Genomic DNA, 15192 nt, shown 5'->3' with positions numbered 1-15192 from the left:
AAAAATCAGGTGGCAGAGTGTCCCTGTGCCAATTCCCATTCCGGATGAAGACGTCTCGGTGGCTTGTTAGCTGACCCCGTTCCCAAAGCCTGGACGGGAATGTTCCACTTGCGTAGCAAATCAATCCCATCAGAAGGAGTATGAATCACATGTGTGGAACCATTCCTAGAAACCACTAACTTGACCGGGAAACCCCACTTATATCTCAGATTCTGCTCCCTAAGAGCCAAAGTGATCGGGTGAAACTGCTTTCTTAGCATCAAGGTGGAAGCTGACAGATCCGGGTATATTGAAATATGAGCATATGGGGATGGGAGTTTCCCCAACTTTCTGGACTCCTGAAGGATACGATCTTTGGCTTGGTAAAAGTGTACCCTCGAGAGAACATCTCTAGGAACGTTTTCCGGAGCAGCCCTAGATTTAGGAATTCTGTGTGATCTGTCCAAAGTTATATCCAGTGGAGCAAACATTGGAACCAAGGCTTTAAACATGGTCTGCAGAAAATTGGGTAATTCAGAGGGTGAGATTTCTTCAGGGATCCCTCTGATTTTTAGATTATTTCTCCTCGACCTATCTTCTTGATCCATGAGCTTGTCTTTTAGCCATCTCACCTCATCCTTAAACTCAGCATGTGCGTCGATAAGATCATTGTGAGCCTTGGCATGGTCTCCCATGCTGCGTTCTAGATGATCTGTGCGGTATCCTAGGTCATCCACCGTCGTGTGAATTTGTGCCAGTATCCGATCCAGCACTCCAGAAATGGAAGTCTGCAATGTATGCATTAACCCCTTCATGACTGCAGTGGTCAGGGGAGCATCATCTGAAATCTCAGACAATCCAGACATATCAGAAGCCGTGAGGAGAGTATCTTGTGATGGCAAGCTGTGAGGGAAGAGCGCTTTTTTAAAAGCAGGGCCTTTACTGTTGGGCGAGGATGGGCCCGATCCCGTCGCTCCTCGTTTACCGGGGCCTGACACTTCTTCCATCCTGCCCTGTGTTTCCCCCTCTGCAGACTGACCTGGTGCAGCCGATAGATGCTTGTGATGTTGCCGCGCGTCCGGCACAGACAGTGAGTCGGCGCCATCTTGTGACCGGCTCGTCGCAGAGAAGTAATCCGGGAGTTTTTTGGGTTCCGCTTTGACCTGTCGTCTCCTGGTCATATTCCACATCGATGTCGGCTGTATCAGGAATCTGTTCCGGTAAGTAAAACTTCCGTAGCAGGTCTTATGCCGCTGTGAGCCGTTGTAATGCTATTGCTGAAGCGGGAGAAAGTGCACTACACCGCCATTCCAGTCAGCGGCTAGCTCCGCCCCCCCGTGTAGTATCTGTTCTTATCAGTTTAATATCTGATACGTCCCCTATCTGGGGACCATATATTAAATGGATTTTTAGAACAGGGAGATGGAAATAGAGCTTGCTCTGTCCACTCCACGCATTGACCTGGTATTGCAGTATTTCCAGGACCGGTGCACCCTTTCCTTATGTGTTTACTAAAATCAGATTCCAAAAGTGCTTTTTGTGTTTGCCATTGTTTTTGTCTTTCGGATGGGATCTCCCCTTTTAATCCCATTATTTCAACACCTGTTGGACAATGCATTTGTACAGTCATGTGTGATAATGAGCTAATTTATTAAATGCAATTAATTAATACATTGCCACCTCTTGTTTTGTGTCGTCTGTGTTTCTGTGTTTCCGGCATTTCACATTGGAACAGCTCATTCACCTTCCTTGTCTTCTCTCCGCCCTCCCTCCTAGGTAGGTTAAAGAGCTGCACCTGAGCCAGCCACTGATTGATGCAGCACCATAGTCAAATAGTGGAGTGGAGTAGGGGAACAGCAAACAGCCATTAAAGCAGCCAGCCCGCCCGCCCGCCCGTCACAATGGACCTACCTGTGTACACTAGATGGATGTGATGGAATGTACTGTGGTCCCTACATTTCAAGAAGAAGTAAGAATTGCAGTTGCAACAAACCCTTGCTTGCCTACAAAGAGAGCAGCAATTTGGATTTGTTACTATGTTACCTGGAAGAATAACAAACTGTGCAAGGATGGAGGTTGTAGGAGCAAGGAGAACAAGTTGTCTGTAAAGTTGGTGGATGCCTATTTTCCATTTTGCAGTCCCTTGTCTCCCTCTTGTGGCCTCCTGGAGGCAACTAGCTGTGCAAAAAAAAGACAGCCTGGGGGCCGGCTGTTGCAGTGTTGCCCTCTCAGGCAACACTGAGTGACTGACTGAGCCGCACCGTCTTATATAAAGTTCAGACGGAACTTTGCACGTGTCATAGTGGAGACCTCAGGAGCCAGAGCCAGCTTTCTGACATCATAATGGGGCCTCAGAGATAAAAGCCTGGGCCCAGGCAGTGTTGGTCAGTGCTGCTCAGCAGGCAGCACTGGACTGGATTAAAGCTGATACAAGGTGTGAAAGGAGAAGGGGTGGCAGTGGGCATGCACTTACTGCTGCTGCTGCTGCTGCTGCTGCTGCCAGTGTTTGCACGGCAGGAGGGCATTTGGGCGTTGCCAGGAAGGCGTTTTTATGTCGATTCCTCCTCTTTCAGCACTGCATTGTGGTGCAAGCAAAAGAAGCAAAACGCGCGGCCCGTTCGGGTTATCGCTTCTCGGCCTTTTGGCTAAGATCAAGTGTAGTATCTGTTCTTATCAGTTTAATATCTGATACGTCCCCTATCTGGGGACCATATATTAAATGGATTTTTAGAACAGGGAGATGGAAATAGAGCTTGCTCTGTCCACTCCACGCATTGACCTGGTATTGCAGTATTTCCAGGACCGGTGCACCCTTTCCTTATGTGTTTACTAAAATCAGATTCCAAAAGTGCTTTTTGTGTTTGCCATTGTTTTTGTCTTTCGGATGGGATCTCCCCTTTTAATCCCATTATTTCAACACCTGTTGGACAATGCATTTGTACAGTCATGTGTGATAATGAGCTAATTTATTAAATGCAATTAATTAATACATTGCCACCTCTTGTTTTGTGTCGTCTGTGTTTCTGTGTTTCCGGCATTTCACATTGGAACAGCTCATTCACCTTCCTTGTCTTCTCTCCGCCCTCCCTCCTAGGTAGGTTAAAGAGCTGCACCTGAGCCAGCCACTGATTGATGCAGCACCATAGTCAAATAGTGGAGTGGAGTAGGGGAACAGCAAACAGCCATTAAAGCAGCCAGCCCGCCCGCCCGCCCGCCCGCCCGTCACAATGGACCTACCTGTGTACACTAGATGGATGTGATGGAATGTACTGTGGTCCCTACATTTCAAGAAGAAGTAAGAATTGCAGTTGCAACAAACCCTTGCTTGCCTACAAAGAGAGCAGCAATTTGGATTTGTTACTATGTTACCTGGAAGAATAACAAACTGTGCAAGGATGGAGGTTGTAGGAGCAAGGAGAACAAGTTGTCTGTAAAGTTGGTGGATGCCTATTTTCCATTTTGCAGTCCCTTGTCTCCCTCTTGTGGCCTCCTGGAGGCAACTAGCTGTGCAAAAAAAAGACAGCCTGGGGGCCGGCTGTTGCAGTGTTGCCCTCTCAGGCAACACTGAGTGACTGACTGAGCCGCACCGTCTTATATAAAGTTCAGACGGAACTTTGCACGTGTCATAGTGGAGACCTCAGGAGCCAGAGCCAGCTTTCTGACATCATAATGGGGCCTCAGAGATAAAAGCCTGGGCCCAGGCAGTGTTGGTCAGTGCTGCTCAGCAGGCAGCACTGGACTGGATTAAAGCTGATACAAGGTGTGAAAGGAGAAGGGGTGGCAGTGGGCATGCACTTACTGCTGCTGCTGCTGCTGCTGCTGCCAGTGTTTGCACGGCAGGAGGGCATTTGGGCGTTGCCAGGAAGGCGTTTTTATGTCGATTCCTCCTCTTTCAGCACTGCATTGTGGTGCAAGCAAAAGAAGCAAAACGCGCGGCACGTTCGGGTTATCGCTTCTCGGCCTTTTGGCTAAGATCAAGTGTAGTATCTGTTCTTATCAGTTTAATATCTGATACGTCCCCTATCTGGGGACCATATATTAAATGGATTTTTAGAACAGGGAGATGGAAATAGAGCTTGCTCTGTCCACTCCACGCATTGACCTGGTATTGCAGTATTTCCAGGACCGGTGCACCCTTTCCTTATGTGTTTACTAAAATCAGATTCCAAAAGTGCTTTTTGTGTTTGCCATTGTTTTTGTCTTTCGGATGGGATCTCCCCTTTTAATCCCATTATTTCAACACCTGTTGGACAATTTATTTGTACAGTCATGTGTGATAATGAGCTAATTTATTAAGTGCAATTAATTAATACATTGCCACCTCTTGTTTTGTGTCGTCTGTGTTTCTGTGTTTCCGGCATTTCACATTGGAACAGCTCATTCACCTTCCTTGTCTTCTCTCCGCCCTCCCTCCTAGGTAGGTTAAAGAGCTGCACCTGAGCCAGCCACTGATTGATGCAGCACCATAGTCAAATAGTGGAGTGGAGTAGGGGAACAGCAAACAGCCATTAAAGCAGCCAGCCCGCCCGCCCGCCCGCCCGCCCGTCACAATGGACCTACCTGTGTACACTAGATGGATGTGATGGAATGTACTGTGGTCCCTACATTTCAAGAAGAAGTAAGAATTGCAGTTGCAACAAACCCTTGCTTGCCTACAAAGAGAGCAGCAATTTGGATTTGTTACTATGTTACCTGGAAGAATAACAAACTGTGCAAGGATGGAGGTTGTAGGAGCAAGGAGAACAAGTTGTCTGTAAAGTTGGTGGATGCCTATTTTCCATTTTGCAGTCCCTTGTCTCCCTCTTGTGGCCTCCTGGAGGCAACTAGCAGTGCAAAAAAAAGACAGCCTGGGGGCCGGCTGTTGCAGTGTTGCCCTCTCAGGCAACACTGAGTGACTGACTGAGCCGCACCGTCTTATATAAAGTTCAGACGGAACTTTGCACGTGTCATAGTGGAGACCTCAGGAGCCAGAGCCAGCTTTCTGACATCATAATGGGGCCTCAGAGATAAAAGCCTGGGCCCAGGCAGTGTTGGTCAGTGCTGCTCAGCAGGCAGCACTGGACTGGATTAAAGCTGATACAAGGTGTGAAAGGAGAAGGGGTGGCAGTGGGCATGCACTTACTGCTGCTGCTGCTGCTGCCAGTGTTTGCACGGCAGGAGGGCATTTGGGCGTTGCCAGGAAGGCGTTTTTATGTCGATTCCTCCTCTTTCAGCACTGCATTGTGGTGCAAGCAAAAGAAGCAAAACGCGCGGCACGTTCGGGTTATCGCTTCTCGGCCTTTTGGCTAAGATCAAGTGTAGTATCTGTTCTTATCAGTTTAATATCTGATACGTCCCCTATCTGGGGACCATATATTAAATGGATTTTTAGAACAGGGAGATGGAAATAGAGCTTGCTCTGTCCACTCCACACATTGACCTGGTATTGCAGTATTTCCAGGACCGGTGCACCCTTTCCTTATGTGTTTACTAAAATCAGATTCCAAAAGTGCTTTTTGTGTTTGCCATTGTTTTTGTCTTTCGGATGGGATCTCCCCTTTTAATCCCATTATTTCAACACCTGTTGGACAATGCATTTGTACAGTCATGTGTGATAATGAGCTAATTTATTAAATGCAATTAATTAATACATTGCCACCTCTTGTTTTGTGTCGTCTGTGTTTCTGTGTTTCCGGCATTTCACATTGGAACAGCTCATTCACCTTCCTTGTCTTCTCTCCGCCCTCCCTCCTAGGTAGGTTAAAGAGCTGCACCTGAGCCAGCCACTGATTGATTCAGCACCATAGTCAAATAGTGGAGTGGAGTAGGGGAACAGCAAACAGCCATTAAAGCAGCCAGCCCGCCCGCCCGCCCGCCCGTCACAATGGACCTACCTGTGTACACTAGATGGATGTGATGGAATGTACTGTGGTCCCTACATTTCAAGAAGAAGTAAGAATTGCAGTTGCAACAAACCCTTGCTTGCCTACAAAGAGAGCAGCAATTTGGATTTGTTACTATGTTACCTGGAAGAATAACAAACTGTGCAAGGATGGAGGTTGTAGGAGCAAGGAGAACAAGTTGTCTGTAAAGTTGGTGGATGCCTATTTTCCATTTTGCAGTCCCTTGTCTCCCTCTTGTGGCCTCCTGGAGGCAACTAGCTGTGCAAAAAAAAGACAGCCTGGGGGCCGGCTGTTGCAGTGTTGCCCTCTCAGGCAACACGGAGTGACTGACTGAGCCGCACCGTCTTATATAAAGTTCAGACGGAACTTTGCACGTGTCATAGTGGAGACCTCAGGAGCCAGAGCCAGCTTTCTGACATCATAATGGGGCCTCAGAGATAAAAGCCTGGGCCCAGGCAGTGTTGGTCAGTGCTGCTCAGCAGGCAGCACTGGACTGGATTAAAGCTGATACAAGGTGTGAAAGGAGAAGGGGTGGCAGTGGGCATGCACTTACTGCTGCTGCTGCTGCTGCTGCTGCTGCTGCTGCTGCTGCCAGTGTTTGCACGGCAGGAGGGCATTTGGGCGTTGCCAGGAAGGCGTTTTTATGTCGATTCCTCCTCTTTCAGCACTGCATTGTGGTGCAAGCAAAAGAAGCAAAACGCGCGGCACGTTCGGGTTATCGCTTCTCGGCCTTTTGGCTAAGATCAAGTGTAGTATCTGTTCTTATCAGTTTAATATCTACCTCAGGAGCCAGAGCCAGCTTTCTGACATCATAATGGGGCCTCAGAGATAAAAGCCTGGGCCCAGGCAGTGTTGGTCAGTGCTGCTCAGCAGGCAGCACTGGACTGGATTAAAGCTGATACAAGGTGTGAAAGGAGAAGGGGTGGCAGTGGGCATGCACTTACTGCTGCTGCTGCTGCTGCTGCTGCTGCTGCTGCCAGTGTTTGCACGGCAGGAGGGCATTTGGGCGTTGCCAGGAAGGCGTTTTTATGTCGATTCCTCCTCTTTCAGCACTGCATTGTGGTGCAAGCAAAAGAAGCAAAACGCGCGGCACGTTCGGGTTATCGCTTCTCGGCCTTTTGGCTAAGATCAAGTGTAGTATCTGTTCTTATCAGTTTAATATCTGATACGTCCCCTATCTGGGGACCATATATTAAATGGATTTTTAGAACAGGGAGATGGAAATAGAGCTTGCTCTGTCCACTCCACGCATTGACCTGGTATTGCAGTATTTCCAGGACCGGTGCACCCTTTCCTTATGTGTTTACTAAAATCAGATTCCAAAAGTGCTTTTTGTGTTTGCCATTGTTTTTGTCTTTCGGATGGGATCTCCCCTTTTAATCCCATTATTTCAACACCTGTTGGACAATGCATTTGTACAGTCATGTGTGATAATGAGCTAATTTATTAAATGCAATTAATTAATACATTGCCACCTCTTGTTTTGTGTCGTCTGTGTTTCTGTGTTTCCGGCATTTCACATTGGAACAGCTCATTCACCTTCCTTGTCTTCTCTCCGCCCTCCCTCCTAGGTAGGTTAAAGAGCTGCACCTGAGCCAGCCACTGATTGATGCAGCACCATAGTCAAATAGTGGAGTGGAGTAGGGGAACAGCAAACAGCCATTAAAGCAGCCAGCCCGCCCGCCCGCCCGTCACAATGGACCTACCTGTGTACACTAGATGGATGTGATGGAATGTACTGTGGTCCCTACATTTCAAGAAGAAGTAAGAATTGCAGTTGCAACAAACCCTTGCTTGCCTACAAAGAGAGCAGCAATTTGGATTTGTTACTATGTTACCTGGAAGAATAACAAACTGTGCAAGGATGGAGGTTGTAGGAGCAAGGAGAACAAGTTGTCTGTAAAGTTGGTGGATGCCTATTTTCCATTTTGCAGTCCCTTGTCTCCCTCTTGTGGCCTCCTGGAGGCAACTAGCTGTGCAAAAAAAAGACAGCCTGGGGGCCGGCTGTTGCAGTGTTGCCCTCTCAGGCAACACTGAGTGACTGACTGAGCCGCACCGTCTTATATAAAGTTCAGACGGAACTTTGCACGTGTCATAGTGGAGACCTCAGGAGCCAGAGCCAGCTTTCTGACATCATAATGGGGCCTCAGAGATAAAAGCCTGGGCCCAGGCAGTGTTGGTCAGTGCTGCTCAGCAGGCAGCACTGGACTGGATTAAAGCTGATACAAGGTGTGAAAGGAGAAGGGGTGGCAGTGGGCATGCACTTACTGCTGCTGCTGCTGCTGCTGCCAGTGTTTGCACGGCAGGAGGGCATTTGGGCGTTGCCAGGAAGGCGTTTTTATGTCGATTCCTCCTCTTTCAGCACTGCATTGTGGTGCAAGCAAAAGAAGCAAAACGCGCGGCACGTTCGGGTTATCGCTTCTCGGCCTTTTGGCTAAGATCAAGTGTAGTATCTGTTCTTATCAGTTTAATATCTGATACGTCCTCTATCTGGGGACCATATATTAAATGGATTTTTAGAACAGGGAGATGGAAATAGAGCTTGCTCTGTCCACTCCACGCATTGACCTGGTATTGCAGTATTTCCAGGACCGGTGCACCCTTTCCTTATGTGTTTACTAAAATCAGATTCCAAAAGTGCTTTTTGTGTTTGCCATTGTTTTTGTCTTTCGGATGGGATCTCCCCTTTTAATCCCATTATTTCAACACCTGTTGGACAATGCATTTGTACAGTCTTGTGTGATAATGAGCTAATTTATTAAATGCAATTAATTAATACATTGACACCTCTTGTTTTGTGTCGTCTGTGTTTCTGTGTTTCCGGCATTTCACATTGGAACAGCTCATTCACCTTCCTTGTCTTCTCTCCGCCCTCCCTCCTAGGTAGGTTAAAGAGCTGCACCTGAGCCAGCCACTGATTGATGCAGCACCATAGTCAAATAGTGGAGTGGAGTAGGGGAACAGCAAACAGCCATTAAAGCAGCCAGCCCGCCCGCCCGCCCGTCACAATGGACCTACCTGTGTACACTAGATGGATGTGATGGAATGTACTGTGGTCCCTACATTTCAAGAAGAAGTAAGAATTGCAGTTGCAACAAACCCTTGCTTGCCTACAAAGAGAGCAGCAATTTGGATTTGTTACTATGTTACCTGGAAGAATAACAAACTGTGCAAGGATGGAGGTTGTAGGAGCAAGGAGAACAAGTTGTCTGTAAAGTTGGTGGATGCCTATTTTCCATTTTGCAGTCCCTTGCCTCCCTCTTGTGGCCTCCTGGAGGCAACTAGCTGTGCAAAAAAAAGACAGCCTGGGGGCCGGCTGTTGCAGTGTTGCCCTCTCAGGCAACACTGAGTGACTGACTGAGCCGCACCGTCTTATATAAAGTTCAGACGGAACTTTGCACGTGTCATATTGGAGACCTCAGGAGCCAGAGCCAGCTTTCTGACATCATAATGGGGCCTCAGAGATAAAAGCCTGGGCCCAGGCAGTGTTGGTCAGTGCTGCTCAGCAGGCAGCACTGGACTGGATTAAAGCTGATACAAGGTGTGAAAGGAGAAGGGGTGGCAGTGGGCATGCACTTACTGCTGCTGCTGCTGCCAGTGTTTGCACGGCAGGAGGGCATTTGGGCGTTGCCAGGAAGGCGTTTTTATGTCGATTCCTCCTCTTTCAGCACTGCATTGTGGTGCAAGCAAAAGAAGCAAAACGCGCGGCACGTTCGGGTTATCGCTTCTCGGCCTTTTGGCTAAGATCAAGTGTAGTATCTGTTCTTATCAGTTTAATATCTGATACGTCCCCTATCTGGGGACCATATATTAAATGGATTTTTAGAACAGGGAGATGGAAATAGAGCTTGCTCTGTCCACTCCACGCATTGACCTGGTATTGCAGTATTTCCAGGACCGGTGCACCCTTTCCTTATGTGTTTACTAAAATCAGATTCCAAAAGTGCTTTTTGTGTTTGCCATTGTTTTTGTCTTTCGGATGGGATCTCCCCTTTTAATCCCATTATTTCAACACCTGTTGGACAATGCATTTGTACAGTCATGTGTGATAATGAGCTAATTTATTAAATGCAATTAATTAATACATTGCCACCTCTTGTTTTGTGTCGTCTGTGTTTCTGTGTTTCCGGCATTTCACATTGGAACAGCTCATTCACCTTCCTTGTCTTCTCTCCGCCCTCCCTCCTAGGTAGGTTAAAGAGCTGCACCTGAGCCAGCCACTGATTGATGCAGCACCATAGTCAAATAGTGGAGTGGAGTAGGGGAACAGCAAACAGCCATTAAAGCAGCCAGCCCGCCCGCCCGCCCGTCACAATGGACCTACCTGTGTACACTAGATGGATGTGATGGAATGTACTGTGGTCCCTACATTTCAAGAAGAAGTAAGAATTGCAGTTGCAACAAACCCTTGCTTGCCTACAAAGAGAGCAGCAATTTGGATTTGTTACTATGTTACCTGGAAGAATAACAAACTGTGCAAGGATGGAGGTTGTAGGAGCAAGGAGAACAAGTTGTCTGTAAAGTTGGTGGATGCCTATTTTCCATTTTGCAGTCCCTTGTCTCCCTCTTGTGGCCTCCTGGAGGCAACTAGCTGTGCAAAAAAAAGACAGCCTGGGGGCCGGCTGTTGCAGTGTTGCCCTCTCAGGCAACACTGAGTGACTGACTGAGCCGCACCGTCTTATATAAAGTTCAGACGGAACTTTGCACGTGTCATAGTGGAGACCTCAGGAGCCAGAGCCAGCTTTCTGACATCATAATGGGGCCTCAGAGATAAAAGCCTGGGCCCAGGCAGTGTTGGTCAGTGCTGCTCAGCAGGCAGCACTGGACTGGATTAAAGCTGATACAAGGTGTGAAAGGAGAATGGGTGGCAGTGGGCATGCACTTACTGCTGCTGCTGCCAGTGTTTGCACGGCAGGAGGGCATTTGGGCGTTGCCAGGAAGGCGTTTTTATGTCGATTCCTCCTCTTTCAGCACTGCATTGTGGTGCAAGCAAAAGAAGCAAAACGCGCGGCACGTTCGGGTTATCGCTTCTCGGCCTTTTGGCTAAGATCAAGTGTAGTATCTGTTCTTATCAGTTTAATATCTGATACGTCCCCTATCTGGGGACCATATATTAAATGGATTTTTAGAACAGGGAGATGGAAATAGAGCTTGCTCTGTCCACTCCACGCATTGACCTGGTATTGCAGTATTTCCAGGACCGGTGCACACTTTCCTTATGTGTTTACTAAAATCAGATTCCAAAAGTGCTTTTTGTGTTTGCCATTGTTTTTGTCTTTCGGATGGGATCTCCCCTTTTAATCCCATTATTTCAACACCTGTTGGACAATGCATTTGTACAGTCATGTGTGATAATGAGCTAATTTATTAAATGCAATTAATTAATACATTGCCACCTCTTGTTTTGTGTCGTCTGTGTTTCTGTGTTTCCGGCATTTCACATTGGAACAGCTCATTCACCTTCCTTGTCTTCTCTCCGCCCTCCCTCCTAGGTAGGTTAAAGAGCTGCACCTGAGCCAGCCACTGATTGATGCAGCACCATAGTCAAATAGTGGAGTGGAGTAGGGGAACAGCAAACAGCCATTAAAGCAGCCAGCCCGCCCGTCACAATGGACCTACCTGTGTACACTAGATGGATGTGATGGAATGTACTGTGGTCCCTACATTTCAAGAAGAAGTAAGAATTGCAGTTGCAACAAACCCTTGCTTGCCTACAAAGAGAGCAGCAATTTGGATTTGTTACTATGTTACCTGGAAGAATAACAAACTGTGCAAGGATGGAGGTTGTAGGAGCAAGGAGAACAAGTTGTCTGTAAAGTTGGTGGATGCCTATTTTCCATTTTGCAGTCCCTTGCCTCCCTCTTGTGGCCTCCTGGAGGCAACTAGCTGTGCAAAAAAAAGACAGCCTGGGGGCCGGCTGTTGCAGTGTTGCCCTCTCATGCAACACTGAGTGACTGACTGAGCCGCACCGTCTTATATAAAGTTCAGACGGAACTTTGCACGTGTCATAGTGGAGACCTCAGGAGCCAGAGCCAGCTTTCTGACATCATAATGGGGCCTCAGAGATAAAAGCCTGGGCCCAGGCAGTGTTGGTCAGTGCTGCTCAGCAGGCAGCACTGGACTGGATTAAAGCTGATACAAGGTGTGAAAGGAGAAGGGGTGGCAGTGGGCATGCACTTACTGCTGCTGCTGCTGCTGCTGCCAGTGTTTGCACGGCAGGAGGGCATTTGGGCGTTGCCAGGAAGGCGTTTTTATGTCGATTCCTCCTCTTTCAGCACTGCATTGTGGTGCAAGCAAAAGAAGCAAAACGCGCGGCACGTTCGGGTTATCGCTTCTCGGCCTTTTGGCTAAGATCAAGTGTAGTATCTGTTCTTATCAGTTTAATATCTGATACGTCCCCTATCTGGGGACCATATATTAAATGGATTTTTAGAACAGGGAGATGGAAATAGAGCTTGCTCTGTCCACTCCACGCATTGACCTGGTATTGCAGTATTTCCAGGACCGGTGCACCCTTTCCTTATGTGTTTACTAAAATCAGATTCCAAAAGTGCTTTTTGTGTTTGCCATTGTTTTTGTCTTTCGGATGGGATCTCCCCTTTTAATCCCATTATTTCAACACCTGTTGGACAATGCATTTGTACAGTCATGTGTGATAATGAGCTAATTTATTAAATGCAATTAATTAATACATTGCCACCTCTTGTTTTGTGTCGTCTGTGTTTCTGTGTTTCCGGCATTTCACATTGGAACAGCTCATTCACCTTCCTTGTCTTCTCTCCGCCCTCCCTCCTAGGTAGGTTAAAGAGCTGCACCTGAGCCAGCCACTGATTGATGCAGCACCATAGTCAAATAGTGGAGTGGAGTAGGGGAACAGCAAACAGCCATTAAAGCAGCCAGCCCGCCCGCCCGCCCGTCACAATGGACCTACCTGTGTACACTAGATGGATGTGATGGAATGTACTGTGGTCCCTACATTTCAAGAAGAAGTAAGAATTGCAGTTGCAACAAACCCTTGCTTGCCTACAAAGAGAGCAGCAATTTGGATTTGTTACTATGTTACCTGGAAGAATAACAAACTGTGCAAGGATGGAGGTTGTAGGAGCAAGGAGAACAAGTTGTCTGTAAAGTTGGTGGATGCCTATTTTCCATTTTGCAGTCCCTTGTCTCCCTCTTGTGGCCTCCTGGAGGCAACTAGCTGTGCAAAAAAAAGACAGCCTGGGGGCCAGCTGTTGCAGTGTTGCCCTCTCAGGCAACACTGAGTGACTGACTGAGCCGCACCGTCTTATATAAAGTTCAGACGGAACTTTGCACGTGTCATAGTGGAGACCTCAGGAGCCAGAGCCAGCTTTCTGACATCATAATGGGGCCTCAGAGATAAAAGCCTGGGCCCAGGCAGTGTTGGTCAGTGCTGCTCAGCAGGCAGCACTGGACTGGATTAAAGCTGATACAAGGTGTGAAAGGAGAATGGGTGGCAGTGGGCATGCACTTACTGCTGCTGCTGCTGCTGCTGCTGCTGCCAGTGTTTGCACGGCAGGAGGGCATTTGGGCGTTGCCAGGAAGGCGTTTTTATGTCGATTCCTCCTCTTTCAGCACTGCATTGTGGTGCAAGCAAAAGAAGCAAAACGCGCGGCACGTTCGGGTTATCGCTTCTCGGCCTTTTGGCTAAGATCAAGTGTAGTATCTGTTCTTATCAGTTTAATATCTGATACGTCCCCTATCTGGGGACCATATATTAAATGGATTTTTAGAACAGGGAGATGGAAATAGAGCTTGCTCTGTCCACTCCACGCATTGACCTGGTATTGCAGTATTTCCAGGACCGGTGCACACTTTCCTTATGTGTTTACTAAAATCAGATTCCAAAAGTGCTTTTTGTGTTTGCCTTTGTTTTTGTCTTTCGGATGGGATCTCCCCTTTTAATCCCATTATTTCAACACCTGTTGGACAATGCATTTGTACAGTCATGTGTGATAATGAGCTAATTTATTAAATGCAATTAATTAATACATTGCCACCTCTTGTTTTGTGTCGTCTGTGTTTCTGTGTTTCCGGCATTTCACATTGGAACAGCTCATTCACCTTCCTTGTCTTCTCTCCGCCCTCCCTCCTAGGTAGGTTAAAGAGCTGCACCTGAGCCAGCCACTGATTGATGCAGCACCATAGTCAAATAGTGGAGTGGAGTAGGGGAACAGCAAACAGCCATTAAAGCAGCCAGCCCGCCCGTCACAATGGACCTACCTGTGTACACTAGATGGATGTGATGGAATGTACTGTGGTCCCTACATTTCAAGAAGAAGTAAGAATTGCAGTTGCAACAAACCCTTGCTTGCCTACAAAGAGAGCAGCAATTTGGATTTGTTACTATGTTACCTGGAAGAATAACAAACTGTGCAAGGATGGAGGTTGTAGGAGCAAGGAGAACAAGTTGTCTGTAAAGTTGGTGGATGCCTATTTTCCATTTTGCAGTCCCTTGTCTCCCTCTTGTGGCCTCCTGGAGGCAACTAGCTGTGCAAAAAAAAGACAGCCTGGGGGCCGGCTGTTGCAGTGTTGCCCTCTCAGGCAACACTGAGTGACTGACTGAGCCGCACCGTCTTATATAAAGTTCAGACGGAACTTTGCACGTGTCATAGTGGAGACCTCAGGAGCCAGAGCCAGCTTTCTGACATCATAATGGGGCCTCAGAGATAAAAGCCTGGGCCCAGGCAGTGTTGGTCAGTGCTGCTCAGCAGGCAGCACTGGACTGGATTAAAGCTGATACAAGGTGTGAAAGGAGAAGGGGTGGCAGTGGGCATGCACTTACTGCTGCTGCTGCTGCTGCTGCCAGTGTTTGCACGGCAGGAGGGCATTTGGGCGTTGCCAGGAAGGCGTTTTTATGTCGATTCCTCCTCTTTCAGCACTGCATTGTGGTGCAAGCAAAAGAAGCAAAACGCGCGGCACGTTCGGGTTATCGCTTCTCGGCCTTTTGGCTAAGATCAAGTGTAGTATCTGTTCTTATCAGTTTAATATCTGATACGTCCCCTATCTGGGGACCATATATTAAATGGATTTTTAGAACAGGGAGATGGAAATAGAGCTTGCTCTGTCCACTCCACGCATTGACCTGGTATTGCAGTATTTCCAGGACCGGTGCACCCTTTCCTTATGTGTTTACTAAAATCAGATTCCAAAAGTGCTTTTTGTGTTTGCCATTGTTTTTGTCTTTCGGATGGGATTTCCCCTTTTAATCCCATTATTTCAACACCTGTTGGACAATGCATTTGTACAGTCATGTGTGATAATGAGCTAATTTATTAAATGCAATTAATTAATACATTGACACCTCTTGTTT

General features: G+C 47.5%; 10 non-coding genes and 2 pseudogenes across 10 annotated transcripts; all 12 read left to right on the top strand.

Moving 5' to 3' along the window:
• The first annotated feature begins 1300 nt into the window (after positions 1 to 1300).
• On the top strand, positions 1301 to 1477 carry LOC142677560 (U2 spliceosomal RNA; annotated as a pseudogene).
• A 1127-nt stretch (positions 1478 to 2604) lies between these two features.
• LOC142677362 (U2 spliceosomal RNA) lies at positions 2605 to 2795 on the top strand. Its single transcript, XR_012852389.1, has one exon. It is a non-coding gene; the product is annotated as a U2 spliceosomal RNA (small nuclear RNA).
• Positions 2796 to 3927: 1132 nt separating this feature from the next.
• LOC142677350 (U2 spliceosomal RNA) lies at positions 3928 to 4118 on the top strand. The gene has a single exon (XR_012852378.1). It is a non-coding gene; the product is annotated as a U2 spliceosomal RNA (small nuclear RNA).
• Positions 4119 to 5244: 1126 nt separating this feature from the next.
• Positions 5245 to 5435, top strand: LOC142677439 (U2 spliceosomal RNA). The gene has a single exon (XR_012852458.1). It is a non-coding gene; the product is annotated as a U2 spliceosomal RNA (small nuclear RNA).
• Positions 5436 to 6578: 1143 nt separating this feature from the next.
• On the top strand, positions 6579 to 6674 carry LOC142677612 (U2 spliceosomal RNA; annotated as a pseudogene).
• A 289-nt stretch (positions 6675 to 6963) lies between these two features.
• Positions 6964 to 7154, top strand: LOC142677338 (U2 spliceosomal RNA). Its single transcript, XR_012852367.1, has one exon. It is a non-coding gene; the product is annotated as a U2 spliceosomal RNA (small nuclear RNA).
• Positions 7155 to 8275: 1121 nt separating this feature from the next.
• LOC142677419 (U2 spliceosomal RNA) lies at positions 8276 to 8466 on the top strand. Its single transcript, XR_012852441.1, has one exon. It is a non-coding gene; the product is annotated as a U2 spliceosomal RNA (small nuclear RNA).
• Positions 8467 to 9581: 1115 nt separating this feature from the next.
• Positions 9582 to 9772, top strand: LOC142677325 (U2 spliceosomal RNA). Its single transcript, XR_012852356.1, has one exon. It is a non-coding gene; the product is annotated as a U2 spliceosomal RNA (small nuclear RNA).
• Positions 9773 to 10884: 1112 nt separating this feature from the next.
• Positions 10885 to 11075, top strand: LOC142677400 (U2 spliceosomal RNA). Its single transcript, XR_012852424.1, has one exon. It is a non-coding gene; the product is annotated as a U2 spliceosomal RNA (small nuclear RNA).
• A 1113-nt stretch (positions 11076 to 12188) lies between these two features.
• LOC142677312 (U2 spliceosomal RNA) lies at positions 12189 to 12379 on the top strand. Its single transcript, XR_012852344.1, has one exon. It is a non-coding gene; the product is annotated as a U2 spliceosomal RNA (small nuclear RNA).
• Positions 12380 to 13506: 1127 nt separating this feature from the next.
• Positions 13507 to 13697, top strand: LOC142677399 (U2 spliceosomal RNA). The gene has a single exon (XR_012852423.1). It is a non-coding gene; the product is annotated as a U2 spliceosomal RNA (small nuclear RNA).
• A 1113-nt stretch (positions 13698 to 14810) lies between these two features.
• Positions 14811 to 15001, top strand: LOC142677300 (U2 spliceosomal RNA). Its single transcript, XR_012852333.1, has one exon. It is a non-coding gene; the product is annotated as a U2 spliceosomal RNA (small nuclear RNA).
• Positions 15002 to 15192: the final 191 nt, after the last annotated feature.

Source organism: Rhinoderma darwinii (assembly GCF_050947455.1).
Source record: "Rhinoderma darwinii isolate aRhiDar2 chromosome 2 unlocalized genomic scaffold, aRhiDar2.hap1 SUPER_2_unloc_31, whole genome shotgun sequence".
Lineage (NCBI taxonomy): Eukaryota > Metazoa > Chordata > Amphibia > Anura > Rhinodermatidae > Rhinoderma > Rhinoderma darwinii.
This window is presented reverse-complemented; position numbering and strand designations above follow the sequence as displayed.